The sequence below is a fragment of the Herpailurus yagouaroundi genome, unplaced genomic scaffold (assembly GCF_014898765.1).
Source record: "Herpailurus yagouaroundi ecotype Mexico unplaced genomic scaffold, PumYag 198, whole genome shotgun sequence".
Classification (NCBI taxonomy): domain Eukaryota; kingdom Metazoa; phylum Chordata; class Mammalia; order Carnivora; family Felidae; genus Herpailurus; species Herpailurus yagouaroundi.
Window position 1 is genome coordinate 1,247,893 of NW_024412429.1, and position 5,713 is coordinate 1,253,605.

At 52.6% G+C, this 5,713-nt stretch overlaps 1 long non-coding RNA gene across 1 annotated transcript; it reads left to right on the forward strand.

Moving 5' to 3' along the window:
* The first annotated feature begins 1,925 nt into the window (after positions 1-1,925).
* Positions 1,926-4,926, forward strand: LOC121013180 (uncharacterized). Its single transcript, XR_005782548.1, has 3 exons — positions 1,926-2,326; positions 4,028-4,190; positions 4,565-4,926. It is a non-coding gene; the product is annotated as an uncharacterized LOC121013180 (long non-coding RNA).
* Positions 4,927-5,713: the final 787 nt, after the last annotated feature.

Consider the following 5,713-nt stretch of genomic DNA (forward strand, 5'->3'; position numbering starts at 1 on the left):
ACTGTGTTAGCTATATCCTGCAAGTGATTAAGTATTGTATTTTTATTTACCCTAAAATATTTTTAATTGATTGTGGGGTTTCTCTTTGGATGCCTGGGTTAATTACAAGTGTGCTCTTTAGTTCCGTATCTTCAGGGATTTTCCAAATATATTATCGTTTTCTTTTTCTAGTTAATTTTGTTATATTCTGAGAAAGTATTTGTGTTTTCTATTTTTTTACCGTTTTTAGGGTTAGATTTACGGCCCAGAATATCTTTTAACTTGGTGAATTTTTCAGCTTGAGAAAACAGTTTTGCTGGTCTTATGTGGAGTCATCCATAATCGTCAATACTCTCAAGTTGGTTAATGGTATTTACGGAAAAATCAAGGGAGAAAAGATTAATGAGCTTCTATTTGGTAAAATTTTCCTAAAGAGGATGTTAAGAAACATAAATTGTGGATAAAAGCATTAAGAGTATGAACTTTTACCCTTCGAGACATCATTAAAAACTATACCAGGGGATGAGAAAAAATATTTGTAAATCAAATATCTGACAAAGGGTTTTTGCTCCCAATACATAAATCATGGTAACAAAACAAACAGTCCAATGGAAATATGGGCCAGGGACGTTTCAGTAACAAGGAGCCGCTCAACCCGCAAAGGGCAAGTGAGAAGGCCCTCGGCTTCTGACACGAATCCGGATTCCTCTGGATGATTCTGAGGTCACTTTTCAAAGCTTGTGCACTTTCTTATGATTCTCCTGTTACCACCTCCCCGCCGCGGCCCCTCTGCAAGGAGGGAAAGAGAGAAACCAGGGCCACTGGAAAGACGTAGACGTGCAGATCCGGACAGGTGAGGTGACGAGTGGTGAGTGGTCAGTGGCCCATTCTGGGCCCGTCCTGCCACCACGGCAGGAAGTGCTTAGGGTTCAGAAGAGGTCGGGAAGCCACGGACCCCAGAGCACCTCCAGGTGACTGGGAGATTGTGGGCGGGGCTGGGCCACAGAGGGAGAGAGCCTGGGGAGGGGGGCACCCATGCGAGGAGCAGCTTATTCGGACGCACTCAGGACAGAAGCACGAGGCACAGTGGCTCATACTTCACATCTGACTTCTTAAGACACCCACATACGTCGTTTGGTTTCTACACCGTTACTCAGTAGGTAACAGTCTCAGGCTCACCTGCCCCACACTTTCATTGCCAGTGTATCCTTAGTGGCAGCCCTGGCCCAGATGAGTGCTCTGCACACAATCCCGGGTGCTCTGCACACCCAACCCCGGGTGCTCTGCACACACAATCCCAGGTGCTGTGCACACACAGCCCTGAGTGCTTTATACACTCAACCCTGAGTGCTCTGTGCACGCAACCCTAGTTCTCTGCACACACAACCCCAGGTGCTCTGCACACACAACCCTAAGTGCTCTGCACACAATCCCAGGTGCTCTGCACACACAACTCAGAGTGGTTTGTGCACACAGACTCCCGAGTGCTCTGCACACACAACCCAGAGTGCTCTATGCACACAGAATCCCGAGTGCTGTGCACACATAAACCCAGGTTCTCTGCACACACACAACCCTGAGTGTAGCACAGCCGTGCACCCAGCATCTGGCAAGTGATGGGTGTGGGCAGCAGGGGTCACCCCTGGCCTCAGGGCCTGCAAGCAGGTGACGGGCATGGGCCTCACCTAGTGGAAGTAGTGACCACCTGTGTGGACGGGCATGCAGCCTGCTTCCCCGGGGACCCCGAGTCCTTCCCCCCTGGCTTGGGGGCCAGCGAGCAGCAGACAGCCAGGGGTGACCCAGCTCGGGGGCGGTTGTGAAATGCAAAGCCTCGATTTGAGGATGTTTTTCAACATAAAGTCATGGGAATGGAAGTTCAAGCAGCAAAACAAAGTTATATAAGAGGAATAATAGATTAAAGATGTGCAGCGGCCGCGGGAGGGAAACAGGCGAGCGCAGGCACGCACGCCCGGCCGGGGGTGCAGCCGGTGCAGCCTCGGGTCCAGAGACCCCCACACCGCGCGAGGGGCCCCTGGAGCCGGGCCACGAGAGATCAGGCGAGCAGAGAGAATGAACCGTTTCGGCTCAGGTCTTCGTCCTTGGCTCAGCACAAACGGAGAGCCCAGCGCGTGGCCGGAGCCGGGGCCGCGGCGACCAGGGCGGTGGCGACAGCGCTCACGGCGGCCCCGGATCCCGTGACTTCGGGAGGTCGCAGCTCGAGGCACCCGCGGACCAGCTGCCAAAGAATATGGGTTCAATTTCATCCCCTCCGAGCACCCGTGTGCGAACGTACAGCTGTTCTGAAGCACTGACAGCCTTGACTTGTAGCTTCACGAGGTTTGAAGCAGTGAGTCTTTCCAGTCCCTTCCCCGGGCCCCGTGGGCCACTCGAGTCTGGGCAGCGTGCTCTCACAGCCTCTGCTCACTCCTTCCTGCAAGGAAAGAGAAGGAGTCCCTACCCCATGGGAGTGGCACAAGGATTTATGGAAACAACAGGTCAAGCGCGTCTGACTGTGGTGCGTTCTCGTCGGCAGATCCTCGCAGGTTTTACCGCAGTGTCGGGCACGGCCAGCTTTTCCCCGCCTCGCGTTCCTTACGTTGTAATTTTACGTGGAACGAGCCAGGCCACGGGGAGGCAAGAGGGCGGGGGTGGGGAGTGGATATTGCAACTTGAAATACAACGATCACAACTTGGGAGTGGAGACGTCCCTGACGGTCATGTTTGGGAAGCCTGGGGGGGGGGGGGTGGTCCGCCCAGATCCTGGCCGGTCCAGGCACAGAGGACAGCAGATGGGAGGCGCTGAGGCGACAGCATGCGGGTACCCCGCCAGACCGAGAGGAGAAGGGACACGGGTGGAGACGAGGGGCCCCAGCAAACAAATTTGGCGTATTCAAAAACGGGGTACGACGGTGTGCTCAGATTCAAGGTGAATGACTCTGTGCCGGGGCATAAAGCCACTGAGCCCCAGGAGACCCACAGGTCCCGGTGAGTCAGTGGGCATCAGGAGGGACAGGCCGTGCCAACCCTTGGCCAAGAAGGAGGGGAGAAAGACAATAGCCCACCTTTGCTCTTCCCTCCTGCTGGTATCGCCCATTCTAACCGAGGCCGAAGCCAGAGGGAAAGGGACAGGGTAGGCACAGGCCATGAGGGTCAGTCTCCCGGGCACACAGTAGGGGGGGGAAAGTGAGGAGCTGAACCAGATGGCCGGGAGAGGATGTCCAGTCTGTGGAACAGGAGAGGTCGTGGGAGCCCGAGTCGGGGGAGAGGGGGTGAGTACGTCTGCCTTAACTTCCAGCAAGACGATTCTGGCTGCCCTCTCACCGCGGCCAGAGGGTGAGGCAGCGAGAACGTTCTGGGGCCCGCGCACTAATTAGACGGGAGACGGTTGTGACGTCCCGAGACGTCCAGGGCGGCTCGGAGTAGGTTAGCAGCCCTGACAATGCGGACGGGTGGTCAGACGCCTGACACGTGCCAGTGTCAGCGCGCAGCCGGATTTGCCGAGGGGCTGCGTCCGCGTGATGAGGCAGGGAGGGGCCAGGCGATGGCTCCGGGGGTCTGACCCGAGCCGCGGGAAGGCAGACACGGTCACTCAGAGAGGCGAGAAGCCCGGAGGAGGACCGGGCTTGGTTTGAGGACGAGATCACAGTTTGGGTTTGGGCACGTTAAGGCTGAACGATTTCTGTGTCCAAGCGGAGACTTCAGGGGGCAATTTCCATGCAAACCTGGAGTTCAAGGGCACGGCTGGGTCTGCAGAGAGGAACACTGGGATAGTCAGCGAGATGGAAACTAAATCCGTAAGGGTTGGGTGTGCAGGTGCGTTTGTGTGCAAGAGTGTATGTGCCCAGTGCACAGGCAGCGCCCAGTGAGTGGTCGACACTGTTCTTATTCTCAATTCTTTCTTTTCCTTCCTTCTTCTGATTTGGGATTTGCCCACCGCATTCCTTTGCTGACTTTTACCTCGACTTTGTGTAAGATCGTAGCTTAGACTATAGTTTAAGCAGAGCTTCTGGTCTGGACACGACGGTGGAGACCTGTTTCTTCCTTGCAGTATAACTGGAAACCCTGGACGCCAGGCAGGAAGCGACCAGAGAACTTTCAGACGCAGTTGGAGAAAGGGGGGGGGTGGTTTGTCGCCCGGGACTAGAGGAGCAGCACGGCAGAGGCACCTGGAGAACTTCCAGACCCAAGCCTAACACCAGAACGAAGCCCAGGTAGCGGTTCTGCCTCCGGCTCTGGCGGCATCCCTGTGACATGCCAGGTAAGCGTGACTCTGCCACTGGCCGGGGGGACAGACTCAGGACCCTGCTGGCAGCCAGAGGCGCCCTGCCTGCTCGCTGCCTGATAGCCCCCTCTCCTACTAAGAGCACAGGGCAGTCTCGTGACACTGGCAAGTGGCCCTGGCCCAGGACTCTGAGTCCCCAGGGCCTGAGGCTCTCCTCCCCCACCAAGAGACAGGGTTCCTGCCCCACAAGCTCCCAGCCAGGAAAGCACCTTTGTCCCGATGGGTCTGAGAACGAACTCTCTCCCTCTCTCTCTCTCTCTCTCTCTCTCTCTCTGTCTCTCTCCTCTCTCTTTGACATTCAAGTGGCAAGCATCGTCACTCCAGAAATCAGGACCACCTCAGCGTGAACATGAAGGCCATCAGCGTGTGCGGAGCCCAAGATGAGTCAGACTCTGGAATCATCTGACAAAGATTTTAAAGCAGCTGTCATAAAACAATGCTTCAGCAAACTATGACAAATTCTTTTAAAACATGAAATCTAGAAAATTTCAGCAATGGAAGTTTTTAGGCCTCCGGTCTCGGTGTCTGTTACTAAACTGCTTCTATAAACCTCATAGGTATCACGGTCTGTAATTTTCTGAATTCTTTAGCAGCAGAACCCTCCTCTCTGTTTGTAATATAAAATCTTACACGGAATTTTAGCACATAATAAAGATAAGATAATACAGGTGCTCTCTATGGTTGAAGAAGATGAACAGACCTCCTTCTATCTGTCTCTCTTAAGCTCTACCTGGGGCACCTGCATAGTCCCTTCTCTGGTACACAAAATTCTGATACAATGAGAAATCACCTCACCTCGGTGTTACTCACATCAGGTCGAATTAGTAAAAAATTCCAGTAAGATATTTCAGAGTGAAGGTAATCAGAAGCAGCAGGGGTGGGTCTCTGATTTCACACTGAGTTAGCGACTGGCTTATTGTGACGTGAACTCACACAATAGACATTCTGCATGATTAAATAATTGTAGCTAGACCTAAGGAGAAGATAAGACAAGGTCATCTCAGCAAAGACATAGAAGTTACGAAACAGATCCAAATGGAAATTATAAAACCGACAAAACATAGGGATAGAGATTCAAAAAAAAAGGCAATGTCTGGGCAATACTTGAGCGGAGATGACAGAGGGTAGATTCAGGGGTCTCGGGACACATAAACAGGATTCATCAAGTCTGAACAGAGGAAGAAAAGACTGAACAAAAAAGAGAATAAATGAGTAATGGAGGGGCCTTTGGGACACTCACAGAAGACCCAGTGTTTGCATAATGAGAGTCCCAGAGGAGGAAGAGAGCAGGACTGAAAGAGTACTCAAGGAAATAATGACATCCCAAGCTTGGCAAAAAATGCAAAGTACACATTCAAGAGACTGAGCAAATTCCAAACAGAATAAATCCAAAGAAATCCACACCAAAACACATAATTAAAATTCTGAAAATTAAAGACAAAATATCTTGAA